This window comes from Schistocerca americana, chromosome X (genome assembly GCF_021461395.2).
Source record: "Schistocerca americana isolate TAMUIC-IGC-003095 chromosome X, iqSchAmer2.1, whole genome shotgun sequence".
NCBI lineage: Eukaryota > Metazoa > Arthropoda > Insecta > Orthoptera > Acrididae > Schistocerca > Schistocerca americana.
The window spans coordinates 696,635,180-696,652,567 of record NC_060130.1 but is presented as its reverse complement, the minus strand read 5'-3'; the positions used below and the strand labels follow the sequence as shown (position 1 = coordinate 696,652,567).

Below are 17,388 nucleotides of genomic sequence, written 5' to 3'. Positions count from 1 at the left end.
GTACCAAGACTAAGTTATCTGTGCACTGTTCAATCTTTCGACCAACTTTGCTGTATGGGAGTGAAAGCTGGGTGGATTCAGGTTACCTTATCAACAAGGTTGAGGTTACGGATATGAAAGTAGCTAGGATGATTGCAGGTACTAGTAGATGGGAACAATGGCAGGAGTGTGTCCACAATGAGGAAATCAAAGAAAAACTGGGAATGAACTCTATAGATGTAGCAGTCAGGGCGAACAGGCTTAGATGGTGGGGTCATGTTACACGCATGAGAGAAGCAAGGTTACCCAAGAGACTCATGGGTTCAGCAGTAGAGGGTAGGAGGAGTCGGGGCAGACCAAGGAGAAGGTACCTGGATTCGATTAAGAATGATTTTGAAGTAATGGGTTTTCACACCAGAAGAGGCACCAATGTTAGAACTGAATAGGGGATCATGGAGGAATTTTATAAAGGGGCTATGCTCCAGACTGAACGCTGAAAGGCATAATCAGTCTTAAATGATGATGATGATGATGATGAATCGACAGGGCACCTCACTTCAGACTCTTAATGAAGGTACCTGCATGCGGAATAGTCTCCCAGATATGTGACTGGTTTGAAGACTTCTTAAGTAATACAACCCAGCATGTTGTGCTCGACGGCGACTGTTCATCGGAGACAGCGGTTACATCAGGTGTATCCCAGGGACGTGTGATAGGATAGTTGCTATTTTCTGTACGTATAAATGATATGGCAGTTAGGGTAGGCAGCAATCTGCAGTTTTTCGCTGATGATGCTGTGGTGTATAGGAAGACGTAGAAGATAAATGACAGTAGGTTGATACAAGAAGACCTAGACAAATTTCTAGTTAGTGTGATGAATGGCATCTGGCTCTTAATGTAGAAAAATGTATGTTAATGCGGATGAGTGGGAAAAACAAATCCGTAATGTTCGGATACGGCATTAGTAGTGTCCTGCTTGACACAGTAGGGTCGTTTAAATATTTGGGCGAAACGTTGCGAAGTGATATAAAACTGAACGAGCAAGTGATGATTTCAGTAGGAAAGGCGAATGGTCGACTTCGGTTCATCTGTAAAGGAGACCGCCTGTAGGACGCTAATGCGACCCGTTCTTGAGCACGGCTCGAGTGCTTTGGATCCATACCAGGTCGGATTGAAAGAAGAAATCGAAGCAATTCAGAGGCGAGCTGCTAGATTTGCTACCGGTAGATTCGATCAGGATGCAAGTATTACGGAAATGCTTCGGGAGCTCAAGTGGGAATCCCTGGTGGGAAGAAGACGTTCATTTCGAAGAACACTACTGAGAAAGTTAAGAGAACCGGCATTTTAAGCTGACTGCAGAACGATCCTAATGCCGTCAACATACATTTCGCGTAGGAACCACGAAGATAAGATACGAGGAATTAAGGCTCATACGGAGGCACATAGATTGTCGTTTTTCCCTCGCTCTGTCTGCCAGTAGAACAGGAATGGAAACGTCCAATTGTATAGGTTACACTCCGCCAAGCACCGTAAGGTGGCTTGCGGAGTGGATGTAGCAAGGAAAGCTCTCTGCTTCAGCATTACTAGTAAGATATATTTGCACACAAGAGCATTAAAATGTATTCCATGGTTTCCCACTGTTACACCAAAAAACGCTGGTTTTTCTAGTTCTGGCACTATATACATCTCCAACAGTTTTCTTACGCCATAAGTTTCGAAGTACGGGAGAACACTTGCTACAAAATCGGACATAGCATTTAGCAAATGCACGGAGGTCATTGATGGATAACCACGCTATTTCCGGTGATTTTATGGAATATATCAAATCTATTAATGCAGATTTCCGCAAATTGGGTGAAAGAAGATATCTGCAGGTTCGACATGTTATTTCCTTAGTACTTTCATCACGGCACATCCACCGACGTAGACCAATGATGCAAGCTTAACAGGTTTATGCTGCCTATCTGGAAAAAAGTTTGCTTTAGCAAACGACGGTGCGGTTGTACGATTCTCCTGCGTGAACGATTTCTTAAATGTGGAATTTAAAACTTTGGCCTTCCTTTTGCTATATTCAGCTGCCAAACCAGACTGGTCAACAAGTGACTGAATAGAAGCCTTAGGACCGCTCAGAGATTTTACATAGAACCAGAGTTTTCCCAGCTTTTCCCCAGATCTTTAGCCTTGGTATAATGATGGTAGCTGTTGTATGCTTCGCGCATACATCTTTTCACAGACGCACGAACCTCTACTAAGCTTTACCTGTCGTATCTGGCGTCCCGTTTTGAACAGTAAGTGCTACAGCCTTTGCTTCCTCAGCATTTTCCGAATTTCGTTATTAAACCATGGTGGGTCTTCTCTGTCCTTAATCCACTTCACAAGCCCATACTTGTCCAGAGCACTATTTACAATCTGTTTAAACATTGTCCATAACTCATCTATGGCCATCATTCTGGAACTAAATGATTGCAGTTCGTTGTCTAAGTGAGATGCTAACAACTTCTTATCTGCTCTTTCTACTAGAAACACTCTTATACCCTCGTGACTGATTCATTAACTTTCGTAACCATCGTCGCTATGATGAAATCATGATCACTGAGCCGTGGCGGCTCATTTCACCTTCTCACTGCCGGCAACCTTTAGCTGGCGCCTCACGAGGGGGCGCGGATTACTCCCTTGTGCGGTTATCGCTGCATCGCCTAGCCTTCAAAAGCGGCCATTAGAGTCGTCTGAGACAAACCTCCTAAGAGCGCAGCGCAGCCAGTTGACGGATAGTTTTCGCACAACATCGAGCTGGGGGCAGCAGCAGTGCTTGGAGCATCGGACATGCGGTGTGGATCGTCACGACGTCTTTTCCGGGTTGTCGTTCACTCTTCTTCGCCAGTACTGGGCAGATGATGATGATGATGATGATGCTGTTTGGTTTGTGGGGCGCTCAACAGCGCGGTCATCAGCGGCCTTACAAAGTCCCAATTTTTTCACAGTCCAATTTTTTTACACATTCTAATCTAGTTAGTATCACGAATGATGATGATGATGGTGATGATGATGAAATGATGACAACACAGACACCCAGACTCCGGGCAGAGAAAATCCCAAACCCGGCCGGGAGTCGAACCCGCACCCCGTGATACAGAGGCAGCAACGTTAGCCACTAGACCACGAGCTGCGGTCGGACTTGGAAGTAGTCAAAGGTCTGATCCGTTTATGTTGTGCGCTACTAGTAGTTCAGCTTTGTGCACCGATTTCTCGCTACACAACCTGTTTGAGCAGACGTTTGTGTTTATGTTTATTGAGTTGTCATGTGTGTCTTATTATTTGGCTCTGGGATTCTTGGACTAGTGTGTATTGCCCTGTCTGCTCTGTGTGATTTTGAAGTAACTTGTGTTGATCTGCTGGCCAGCGATCTCTCTCAAAAAATTTGCCATGGTTAATGTTGTTATGGTTATGTAATGTTCCCAGCTGCCACGCATAACTATATCAGGAGCCTACGCCTTATCTAGTTAAAAAAAAAAGTGTTTGGCTTAAAATTCTCATGCGAGAGAAACAGCTGTTTCTGAATATTAAGATTTGTTTTCACGATGTTTTAGAAACTGGTGGGCTCTCTGGCATGACTATTATCCAGCTCTTTAAGCATGTTGGGAGGTGCAGCTAATGGTAAGACTCAAGCGACCTATTATTTATTTATATTCCTTCCTGGAAGAAACTACAGCTCCCTTCCAGTAGTTCTCTGTTAGCGAAGGCTCTATAACTCGGCGTGTTCGGTCAGAGGGTTAACTGCCCTCTTTAATAAGAAAACTGAGTGAACGGATCAACGAAGAACCTGAACGGGTGTCATGGGACGTCCACCCCGAACAAATTCAACGAACGGTATAGAACAAAATGAGATCTAAAAAACAAAAGAAAAGAACAAAACAACTGGATAGAGCGTCTGCCATGTAAGCAGGAGATCCCGGGTTCGAGTCCCGTTTGGGGCACACATTTTCACCTGTCCCCGTTGATATATATCAACGTCCGCCAACAGCTGAAGGTATTAATATAATTTTAATTTGGCTTATTTGTGGCTGTACACACGGCTCGCGTGCATATCCTAGCGCGGTTGCGCGTCTTGGCTGTCTGTGCGGAAGCGAGTATCTTAAGTTATCTGACGTGCACTGAAAACGAAATTTTGCTTTTTTTTAAAAAAAGAGGTGGAGCCCCTCCACGCCCACACCGGCATGATGGCCAACACAAAAGGTCTACTGCCATCTCTGCATAGAGGTTAGTATTCACTAAAGTGAGATATCGCAGGATGTGGGTACTGCGATGTTTGCGTATGTCTGGTTAGGATTAACCATTAATACGCGCTCATCTGGAGATAGATTGGTCGAAATCTGACGAAGGGTAACGGTTTGTAGGGCAGAGGAAAAAAAGTGCCAAGGCAAGAGCCAAGGGAAAAAAACCTCTGCGAAAGTTAGGTCGGGCGGCAAGAGCAGTAGCGGTTGTCTTGCTGCCTGCGATAGGTTGTGCAAGGATAGGCTTTGTTAGTAGTGGGTATCATGCATGTCGATACCTTGACGTTGTGCGTTTGTGCCGCTCGGCGGCTGGCGCTGGGTGCTGCTACAGAGTCCTCGTTCAGCGTCAGCAACCTGCAACAGTTAGGTTTGTTATCGATCTTGTGTCCGATAGGTCATATACCGGAGGCACAGTGTGAGGGAATGTTGGCAGATTGTTTGTGCGTCTGTGGGCGAGCTCGTCGGTGTCCCTGCTGTGGCCTGTTGGTCGGCACTAATAGCAGCTGGTAGTTTCCCGTCAGTGTTGCTGATATGCAGGGGCTTGCCGACGTTTGTCGCTGTTTGCGTATGTTAGTTAACCATAGGTGGCTATGCCCTAGCTAGCAGTGTCTTTGGCCGCTTGTGTTTCCACCTGTGGTTGTGATCGTAGTTTCCCAGAGTGAGGATGAAAGGATTGTTCGAGTGTCTCGAGTTCCTGTATAGTCGTGTGGCGTGCTTTTTGAATACTTCCTTGAGGCTATCAAGGCGGGATTCATGGTGAAGATCCACGGTGCGTGTGTAGCGTGGAGCATTGCTAATGATTCGTAGCACCTTGTTCTGTATGATCTGCAGGCGGCGCAGTCGTGTGGGAGCTGCATATACCAGACGGGAGCTGCGTACGTCATCAGAGGTCTAATCAGTGTCATGTATAAGGACCTCGACACCCTCCTATTCAGTGTGCTTTCCCTGTTGAGCATTGGGTAGAGCTGTTTGAGCCTCGCGTGCGCTCGGTTGGCAACGTATTCGATGTGGTCCCCCCATGTAAGTTTCCGGTCCAGCCAGACACCAAGGTACCTGACTTTCTCTCGGAAACGTATTGGGCGTGTATGTAGTGTTATTGGTCTACAGTGTTGGTGTTTGCGCAGTAGTTTCGGTCTGCGTGTGAACAGAACTGCTTCGCACTTGTCTGACGTTTACTTTAATACGCCATCGCTCCAACCAAGGCTCAGCTGTTCTGAGTGCTGTCTGTATTCGTGAATTGATGTTCGACGGTTTCCAGTCTTGCGCGAGGATGGCTGTGTCATCCGCGTAGACGGCTAACGTCGTGTTTTGTGTCGCTGGGAAGTCATTAATGTACAGGTTAAACAAGGTGGCCCTAGGATGCTCCCTTGGGGTACTCCAGCTTGGATACCGTGTTGTGTTGATTGTTTATCCTGCACGTTAGTGTTGAAACATCTGTACGTGAGATATGAGTGTATGAGACGTACGAGTCCGTCTGGGAAACCAGCTTCTCTTAGTTTGCCTATGAGTTCGTTGTGCCAGAGACGATCTAGAGCCTTTTCGATGTCTAGGAACACGGCCCCTGTGGCTTTGTTCATGTTGTAGCCGTGTGTTATATGTTCGACTACGCGGAGGAGTTGTTGTGTTGTCGAGTGGTGATTCCTAAAGCCGAATTGCTCCGGTCTTCGGGTGTCGTTGGCGATGCAATGCCAATTTTGCTGTCGGCCAAGAGGCCTTTGATTAACTGGCTTCGCACAGGAAATTTTTTCTTTAACCTTTTTACCCTTGTTCTAAGTCTTATTGGAAATTTTTGTTTGGTGTAAACCTTTTGGGTAAACCTTAAAGGCCAACAGATGTTTTGGTTAATATTTGTTATTTGGGGGTCAGCTTAATGTCCTGGGGATTGAATTTGATTGAAGAAATTTATCTAGAGCTGTTTTAATTGTTTTAATCGGTTGGTTTATTTAAAATTGTTTAATTTCAAAATTAAAAAAGAAACAATATTGTTAAGGTCTTATTTCTTGAATTTGTTTGAGGTTATTATTATTGTAATTCAACGGCTATCTCATTCACCGTTTTGAACGCCTTCATGTTTGTAAGGACAAATTAACTTCAATTTTCCTACCGGTTTTTCAAAGGGGATCTGTTGTTACCAAAAAATATATAGAAATAAATGTTTTTGTGCAAGGATAAATAACGTCAAAGGGGCCTAGTCTTGCGATTGCAGTCTTTCTTGGCGTATTCCAATGATAAATTCTTCTCGGGTTATCAGCCAAGTGGTGGCGTCGTCTTGTCGCAACGTTTCGATGAGTTTCGAACCCATCATCTTCTTGCGAAATGTGACACTTGGGCCTAGTCTATCCGTGTCAATTCCCTGATCCTGGTAATTACCCATTTCAGTCACTAATTCCTGTCTCTATACTGACGTCATCGATAAGGTCCGGCCTGTTTGTAGTTACAAATACAAGACACTCCCATTGGGTGTGGGCTGCCGAACTAGCTGCTCAGGACACAGAAGCTTACGAAAAACCGAAGGTTTTGAACTCCAAACGGCTCAGTCGAAAGGTGCTGCGTGTTTTAACACCATAGATTCTTCACTCTGTAGCAGCTGGTAACAGTCGGCAGTCAGCGCTTTCCGGCGGCCGGCTGAACTTCATACTATAACAAGCTCAGGTAAGAAGTGCCGAGGCTGCTAGAGCACACGAGTGGGCTCCGACTTAGAGCTGAGACAAATTCACCAAGGCCAATTAGAATTAAACACATCATACAATATTACTCTCTCTGTCAGTATTTTTATTTATTACTGATTTTGAGGAGGAAAGCTACACTGTTAAGAACCTCTTCCCGTTAGTTGACCTTTTTGGATTCGTTTGTTAGTTGCTAGGTGTATAGTGTACAGTTGTGAACCACGGTCCGCACGAATACTTGATTCGGACCGCATGTGTCCCACAGGTCTCTGTTTGACGACTATTGCTCTAAGGTTCTCGGTTATATCAAACTGTGAGCCTGGTGGTCGACAGAAAGACTCGATTATAAGTTTATGTCCAGACTTGATAGTTAATCTTGCTCGAATAATCTCACAAGCAGCTTCGGTTTCTGTCTCGGTGTATCTGAGTTTCTGATTTATTGCGACAAATACACCATCTACATTTCCCATTAGCCGATCCTATACGATTAAATTTTCCCTAAAAATTTCACTGCTGTCTATTTCTCGTTTTAAACAGCTTATCCTAACTAGCATGACGTGAGCTCCACTGCTTTTTACGAGCGTGTCAAACTCCGGGTCTTTGGTGCGAAGGTGAAATTAATCTCGCTAGCTCAGTTTCAGTTTCAGTGGAAGAAAACATCTAGAATGTGTTGGTTAGAAAGATATATGAAATCACTGAGTTCTCGCTGGTCCCTGTCACCCATTTACAGGGCGCCTATACATACCATTAACACATCACTCACAGTCAAGTGGACGAGTAGTGACAGATACTGTACTTCCTGCAGAGAGGACAGTATTCGCAGGAGAGGCTAGTACTTGAGGCAACTTTGTATCTCCTGTACATGACTCTCAGTAGAGTACACAGCACACCCATTCGCAGCATTTTACTATGATTTGACAGTATTCAGAGCGATTTCTAGCTGCTCACGAACAGTAAATAACTCACCATGAGTCTGAAAACAGCATATGCAGTGGGGATGGGGCAATACTTCACAGTAAAGTAAACAAATGCCTTTAAGTTTGCTCATCCTCTTTTAATTTATGTGACTGATATGTTACAATTATTACCAGGTGTCTTTAAGAACTGAAGCGATTAACAGCCAAACTGAGCAATGTATTATGCTAACACGAAAACTTAGTATAAAATTTTCTGTTCCTTGAGCGTTTCAAGGTCATGGTTTTAAACAATTTTGGCTATAGCGTTAATGTACAATAAATGCAGACAATATCCAAAACTCTTAAAAGAGACAACTGATGTGACCCAATAGGTTTGTCATATACAATATCTATAACCACAAACTCCGATTTACTACGTAATAAATCATGCACCAAAATGATCATTTACGAAAATTTCTAGAAATATACTTTTATTCACGTTGATATACAGTGAAATATACAATGAAATTAGGTAACGATTGTTTCTGAATAACGATACTTTCGCCAAAAGTTTCTAAATAGAACAAATTAACTTTAAAATTGACGATATAGTATAAGTTTTTTGTGGCGCTCCAAACTTTCGAAAATACACGGTATAGGTATATGCATAAGAGAATTGACATAATCAATGAAAAATTACGCAAAAACGGCACGAACAATAAAATATTATAAAATATTAGAATCTAGAATTTCTAACTGCACTGATTTTTTAAATTAAATGCATTTGTAACTCTTTCCTCATTTGCGTACCAAATATGGACGCTACAGCGTCAGTTTATCACTGTCAAAATTGCGAAAATTATGTAGCACCAACGAAGCGCGTCTTCCGCTTGGGGCGGCTAACAGTGCCAAATAATAAGAGTTAAGAGCTGAGCAGAGGTCTACTAAGGTCTGTTCTGACACTGTTGTGGTGCGGTTGTCTTCTAAAGATAGAGGACACCCGCGCTGTACTGTTTGTGAGTAACGGACATATGACATAAGCTCTCATATCTTTCACCAGTCGAAAACTGTGGTAGGTACATTAGGGATCTCATTCCATCCCATGTAAAATTCACAATCGTGGCTACACCTAATACCAGGCTGAACACTGCCCTGTTGGCAAGCGTGATGCTTCACCTCATTTGCGTTTTTTCGTACTCATACCTTTTCATGGCTGTGTACCCACATGTCACTCATCAGTCCTGGTGATCTGAGGGTCCAATGGCTAAGTTCTTGCGCCTAGGCTGATCTACGTAGCCAGTGAGGCTTGGGGCAGATCGGGATATATGGCTGCTGACTGATTGGTGTTGTACAGCACTGAATTGACGAGGGATTTCTTCCGTTGTGCCTCATCTATCCGCAGTTAGAATCCACAGGAGTCAGAGATAACAACTGTTATCGAATTACTGTTGCCCACGGCAGCTTAACCCTAGTGGTGACGCTTTTTCTCGACTCGAGGTATATACATCATCGACGCGGTGCCACGCGGAAACCACATGGCGTTGAGGATGTTGTGTCCCACACCTAAGACAGCAGACAGGTGGGACGATCAAATGAACTGATATCGGGCGCCTTGCCGACGGCTAGTTCAATTTCTGGTACTATAATACTTCTCATATTCAATATAACATTTTTGTGGAAATAACAACATTTTCGTCATGTGGTTTTCCATTAACGATGAAGTATGGCACGAGAGCCCTGCTCAGCGGTGTTTGCACTGCAAAGCAGATTCCAGCATTGTTACTCTCAAGTGTCTTACATAATTTTTCGGAATTTTGAATTCCTGCATTAACTGGTTTTGCTCAAATGGGCTAGCGTCACCTTTCGAAGAAACGTAGCATATTATGACTTCTTTTTTTTTAATTGGCGACCAGTCATTCAAAAGTGTCTATACTAGAATATTTACGCCATTTAAGAGTAACTCCGTTTCTTTCCCTGGTTTTGAATATTTATTGCATACAACGGACTTTGGTTTCTTGACATTATTACGTGATATGACAGAAATATATCAAATGCCCTAAATTTGGCGACGACATGCACGTCCAGGTTTCTGCGTGACATTGCAGTCGAAAGTGGATTTATAGCAGAAATTGCAGTAGTGGACATAATTAGGTTAGAAGGTTCGGAGTTATTAAAAAAAACATACAATTGGAATGCTAAAACGTTTAGATTCAGCTGCTTTTTCTATAAGAATAACTGCTAACTTTGGAAATATGGACATCAATAAACTGACATATTTTACATATTTTCATTCTGTGATGTCCTTCGGGATAATACACTATGGTAACTTCTCCCTTAAGCAAAAATTATTCATTACACAACAGGATGTCCTTGTAACTAGAATTATATGCGGAATTCACATACATACGTATTGCATGCTTCTCTTTAAACAACTGGGAATATTAACCACAGCCCCGCACTGCACTTAATCAATCATAAAATTTGGTGTCGAGAATCCGTTATACATTGAGAATAATGGAGACGTTCACTAACACAGTACTAGAACGAAAACCGAACTGCACTTCCGCCTTTTGAAGCAATAGTCAGCTATAAAACTCTTTGATTGTCTGTTCATTCAAATAAAACGTTTGACAGACAGGAGAAGTGCTTTCAAATGTAGATTAAAGTTGTCCCTCCTTAACTACTCCTTCACTACCATACCATAGAGGAATTCTTGAGTAGAAAAGTAGAAACAATCAGTCAGTTAGAAATCTGTAAGTGGACATATATATATATAACACGTAACTACCTAACTAGCATTACATCACAGAATTTGTCGTTTCAAGAGATTTCGTGTGCCATTAAAAAGATGACAACGATCCATTACTAAATGTTTGCTGTAGAATTTCGAATGCTGTAAGGATTAAGAATATTTACCACGTAACCCAAATTACATGGCCTCCTGCATGATGTAAGACTAAGTTACGGTACTTTGAAAAGGATTAACAGTAAGTCTTTTCTAAGCGGTTTGTCGCCTAGCAAAACAGCTGGCTGTATGAATGTAATACTATTACAGTTACTTGTGCACTGAAGTTGCGTACTAAGGAAAACTGGAAAAAATCAAGAATACATCACGTGACCACTAAATCTGATGTCAACACGAATGGGGAGAAATGTTTAGTAAACGAGTGACGGATCATACTGTTTAATTGGTTCAAATGGCTCTCAGCACTATGGGACTTAGCATCTGAGGTCATCAGTCCCCTAGAACTTAGAAATACTTAAACCTAACTAACCTAAGGACATGACACACATCTATGGCCGAGGCTGGATTCGATCCCGGCCGGTATACTGTTTAATATCCGTCACAACCATAAAGCACTGATAGATTTCTACCTCACAATCGTCAGGCGTATTCCCGCCCGCGGGTACGGGACACCACTCTGGATGGATTTTCATAGTGTAAACCAAAGATACCTTTACCTAAGGCAGACCGCTGTGTGACTATTTGCAAAATACCCTGTTTTCTAATGAATATCTCTTGAGGCAGATGAAACGATTGGTGGGGCTGTGGCAATAGGACCCTAGACAACTAAAAGTAGTCATGCACAGATCATTCTCCATACTTGTACCGTTCGAACACGATGCGGTGTCGCAGTATTAGTCGACAATAAACGCAAATACAAAATTCAGACCCGTATTTATTTAAATGAAAGAACAGTGACAGTTCGGCTACCAATAGACAGAATATATTTCACAATAATAAGTATACATGCACCTGACGGCGCCACTCACGGGAACAGATTGAACTAAGTTTGAAAACTGGGAAGGATGTATCTACACACTGTAAAACTTTCCCTCATGTAGAATGAAAACTGTATTTTTACAAAAATAGTGTGCATTTCTTTTGGAGTGACCCTTGTACATTGATATGCAAAATGCAGAAGATTCATTTATTAGTCAGTTACTGAAACAAATATTTTTATAATTATCTAATCCCTTTCGAAATAATTTTGTTAAAACATTGTTCATGCCAAAATATTTCTTCAGTAAGTTACTATTTTTCGTTATTTTCTCCGATTTATTGTTCGGTTTTCCGTAAGCGATGTAATATCTGACGCAAGAATGTATTAAAAAAAATTGACCTCAAAACAGGCACATTCTCAGTAGTAATCATAACTTACGATACCCTCAACCACTAGCGCTAATTTTTCCTTTGTATAAATATTTCTCCTTCAGTGTGACTGGAGTCTAGCACATTGTTAGAAATACGAGTGGCCTTTATTCTACGCGCCGACCAAGAATTAGCGGGGATTGCAACTTGGATTCGAAAAATAAAGTTGAGCGAGTGCGAGTGGTGTTGTGGCAGCGGCGCTAATCCGCGCGTAATTGCCGGCCAAGGCGAGAGGCTGCAGCGCTCCCCGCGGCAACTTGTCGCACCACTCGAGGCGAGGGCCGGCGGCCGCCTCTTGCGCCAACTCTGCCAACAGCCGTCACCAGTCAATTCCGCTGCCGTACTTACGCCACTTTGAGGACCTTAGTTCACTAGTCGGAATCACAGGTCGACTCCCTAGAAACAGACTGATAGACGTGATAGCATGACCGACACGAAAAAGATCCTTTCGTAGTGTAACTTCCCTTCTGCAGCTGAATCTCGAATTCGTGACAGGTTATTTTTATTTTGTACTTGAATGTGGCTGAAACAATTAGTAAATGAATAAAATAGGGAATTAAAGTGACATACATTACAAAGTAAAAAGGGGTCTGCCTGGAAATGAAAGACTTTACTCTTATTTTTCGAGGTAAAACTATTTTTGGTACTGTATTCAACGTTCTTACAGTGAGTATATTTTATCCTGGAAGTGCGACTCTGGAGGCTGAGTATATTATCCATGAAAGACTGTCATAACCCGTTCAATATACTCAAAACGGTTTCCAGCGTCATATTTCTCACATCGTGGGAAAGGGAGAGGATCGTCGGTTCTAAATCGAATGGATAGAATTTATCCAGATTATTTTTTCATTCACAATCCAGAATTCTTCACACGTATTGTTTCATCTGTCTCGTTCAAAGCTTAAGTTTGAACCACAAGCTATTGGTTGAATATTTGCTACTTAATTAAAAAAAATATCTTTTTTGTATTCCATAAACACTGTACGTAACATTTACGAAACCTGAAACCAAAATTTTCCCTTTTTGTGGAAAGTCATCGATTTCCACGCGCTGCTTTGATTACTGTTTCGTTTCTGAAGCGAACGGTGGACCCACGTCTCGTCCACAACATCGAATCGGCTACAAATAAGATGAATTAAAAATGGGGGGATGGTTCAAATTTTACTGAGAAATTCGTTTCCGCATTTACAGTTGTATGGCACTGAAGAAATGCGGCGCTCATGTTGCACAGAGTCTTTCCTGAATATCTACGATAGTTCTTCATAACATCGTGCGCTCTCTCGAAGCTTCATCTGTTATTGAAGTTGTGGTACGCATTCTATTAGAAGCGTCGGAATACGGCCGTCCACTTCTCAACTCTCGAAATCAAAGGAGTTGAGTCCTTATAAACATTCACGAGCCTTGGTGAATTTACGTTGGCGATAAACCGTTCTTAATAAAGAATGTTACCATGCCTTGGTTTTTCAGTTTATAGATTTAAACGAAACACGACTAAACTATTTTAAAAACTATGTAAGTAAAATTATTGCTTAGGAAGGTTGATACTTAGATTATATTAGTGGGCAGCATGTACCAACAACAGAAAAACTAAATTTTATTGATATCAATGACCTCTATCTGCAACATAGAGATCTTTCCATTTTCGTTACTATGTATAAATTACGGATGTATACTTTATTTTGCTTTTGTACTAGAAACTTTTCGTCTAACGTTCTCAAATAATTACAACACTGTATCATTACGAATAACATTTGTATGATGCGAAAGAGCTATGATAATATGCTGTTGTCCGTTGGGATTTATCTCAGGTCGATCTAAGTGATTTTTCATAGTTGTTGGTGTATTTGCTGAAGTTGTCATTGTTTAGTGACTTTTTGTGTTGGCTTTGGTACTATTAGGAAAGAGTGTTTTTGCACTAAATCACATGAATTACTTACATGGAGCCCGCAGAAACGATTCTCTAGGGTCTCGAAAAGAGTCCGGAATGTGCAAGTAATTCAAGTACAATAATAAAATTTAGAACTTTATGAAATACAATGATAGTAATATATTAAAATTAACTGAATCATACCTTAATATATTAATCTAAAGGGTAACTGTGGAGATACTCTTTATAGATTACAAGGTGCTGCATTACAAAAAGTTCTTAACTTCACTAAATTACTCCTGAGACACTTAACATATTCTGGCGGATTCCTGAGTATGTGTGTCCTCATCTATCTGACTACTTTCTTTACTAAAGTTAGACCTATGAGGCCTTAGCAGAGGATGCTTTTAGTCGTAGTGTTATGATTACTTATTGCACGACTACGTGAGACATGGGATATGCTGTTAGCAACAGATGACATCAGTTAACAAAACACCAATGTTTTAGAAGAGGCCTCTTCACGATGTTTTTGGACTATCAATACTTGCGTCATAAAACAATCCTGAAAATTGAAAATGTTACCATTGTAAGTAAAGTTTCCGAAAGAATAATTCCGTAACTCATTATCGAATGGAAATATTGAAAAACAGAAAAATAATTCATTTATTTTTAATCACTTACAGCTGTAAAAGGAGTACCGCAATTTTAGCTCAATTAGGACGCTCCGTTAACTCTAACACCCATTACACGGTGTTATTTATCTCGAGGCTCAATAATTAAAACCGTCTCCTTGTACACACTGGTTCTACATTCCAGATAAGATAAAAACGATGTTGCTGCTATGGATACTGTTTCACAGCTTGTAACTTTATCATGACTATATTCGCATGGGTAACACATTGTGATTAAGTAGAATTCACCACATTTCACAGGAAATATATTCTCTTCACTCGTATAGACGGTTGACAACTAAGGATGCTTTCGTTCATGAAACTGTATTCTTCATGATCTCCTCAGCAACGTCTGAAAATGTTGATAACAATGAGATGAGTCAGCCATTCTTTATTACTCTCTTATCTCTTTCTTATGTAGCTTCCTAACAATAGCAGACTTAAATCTGTCTGCGAAAATACCAATATGGAGTGATTCATGATACAAGGAACATAGTTCACAGCTACGGTTAAGCCCAAGAGCATTTTATAACTTTACTACTGATTTCATCATAATCGATGGAGCATTTTTAGACAATTGATAGCTCTGAAAATTAATTATTTTAGGTTTAAGGTGTGGCGGAATAGTATCAAACGCTGTCTACTAAGGAACTAGTCGAATCCAAATTACCCGCTACTGACAGAAAAAGACTGTTGGAAGTGTCTATAATTTTTCTGTCTCTCATAGTTCTACAACGTAATTTATAATGCCATTTAAAACTAACATCATGTGTGTCCCTTGATGTCAAGAGAAGATTTCTCCTGATTTTGTACTGTCTCATGTCATTTGTATGCTAAGGTTTAGGAGAATTTAACAGATTGCTAGAAGTAAATTTTTGGAAGAACTGTTTTCAGAGGTACATAATATCGTATTGCAGTTCACATACTCTTCTTTTACGCATCTCTCTCCAGTCTGTGTTTGCAAATGCTTACTGAATTGATTAATTCTTTTTTCTTCATTTTTATCCTTGTGGTTTCCCACTGAATATTCTTTATGTCATGTGACACAATATTAAGGGTCAGAAGTTGAGCTTCATGATCTGAGACATCATCTCGGCGACAGATGGTGGCCAGAGAGCAGTCTGCAGTCGCTGTGTCCTCGCTAATATTCACAACTATTCACTCCGACATCTGAGACCAGAACGTTGTATTTCTTATATACCAATTTTCGGTACTACTTTCGCTGTCAACAGAGCTGCAAGAAACGTTTCATTGCATCCTAAAAGCAGCACCAATGGGGACTTTATTTATCACACGCCTTTCATCACTGTATCCTTCCAAAACATTTATTCCAGTCATATTGCAGTCTTGATTGGCTTGCTCTGCACGAAGTATCACAGTAAGTAGTTTATCTAATTTACAAGTAAGTGTGGAGATACTTCCGCTTGAAGTACTTACTGTACACTGAAATCTCACAAAAATGTTAACAATAAGCAAATGGATTCTTATTGACACGTAGACTGGCGAACCGTATCTAAAAATATACATAAGTTTTCACTGGTTTCATTATTGACTTAAGCAGACTTCTGAGGTTTTTCACACTTATGACGCCTCTTCCCTTTCTACTATAACATTATACTGTGAAAGAAAATTTAGATCTTTGTATTTACTTGACTAGTTCCATACATACCCAAACACACCTATCTACCGTCATGAAACTGTAATGAAAACTTTTCGTATGTATATCAAGCTGATTGTGGTCTAACCGATGTTTAATTAGACATTTCTGCACGATGCACTGGATGTCAGCTCTCATTAAACTTGAACAAACGCAAGGTAATGGCAGTAAAAACTAGAAATACTCAATGGTATGCGACTGTAAGATTGGTGTTAGCCTTTTTAAACTCCCAATTGTTTAATTTTCTTATCTTAATGGCTCTCACTGAGGAAAGCAACCAGCAGTCTATTAAGGCATTTTGGGCTAATTAAGCGACCCTGAATACAGTGTCTCTTATACCTCTTTGAGGAGCGTGTCGCGAACTCTTACGTTATTTCCCTGGAACTGTACTAATTAGGCAACGGCATTGCCGCAGTGGATACACCGGTTCCCGTCAGATCACCGAAGTTAAACGCTGTCGGGCGTGGCCGGCATTTGGGTGGGTGACCATCCGGGCCGCCATGCGCTGTTGCCATTATTCGGGGTGCACTCAGCCTCGCGATGCCAATTGAGGAGCTACTCGACCAAATAGTAGCGGATCCGGTCAACGAAAACCATCATAACGACCGGGAGAGCGGTGTGCTGTCCACACGCTCCTCCTATCCGCATCCTCAGCTGAGGATGATACGGCGGTCGGATGGTCCCGATGGGCCACTTGTGGCCTGAAGACTGAGTGCTGCTGCTGCTGCTGTACTAAGCTGGCCTAGGTGGCCGAGCGGTTCTAGGCGCTACAGTCTGGAACCGCGCGACCGCTACGGTCGCAAGTTCGAATCCCGCCTAGGGCATGGATGTGTGTGATGTCTTAGGTTAGTTAGGTTTAAGTAGTTCTAAGTTCTAGGGGACTGATGACCTTAGAAGTTAAGTCCCATAGTACTCAGAGCCATTTTTTTTTTTGCTGTACTAATTGACAGTACATTGTGTTTTACAAGTGAAGAGAGATTTATTTTCCGTTCACAGTGTTCAAATTTGAATGGTAATCTCTTAATGAAACAAGCAGCACATATATAACTGGAGTGCTAATCAAACATATGAAGTATAATTATTGCAGTTACGTGCTAGCAGATTTCCTTAAGCATCCATTTATTTAACTTGTGCCTAAATACTAAGTATCAAAGGTCTTTGCCTTCACTACGGTTCAGTCAGTCTCCAAAAAATGCAGTTTAATGTCCCAGTACACTATTCCACAATC

The 17,388-nt window shown here is 41.5% G+C and overlaps 1 pseudogene; it reads left to right on the top strand.

The window, feature by feature from the left end:
* Positions 1-16,556: 16,556 nt before the first annotated feature.
* On the top strand, positions 16,557-16,674 carry LOC124557259 (annotated as a pseudogene).
* Positions 16,675-17,388: the final 714 nt, after the last annotated feature.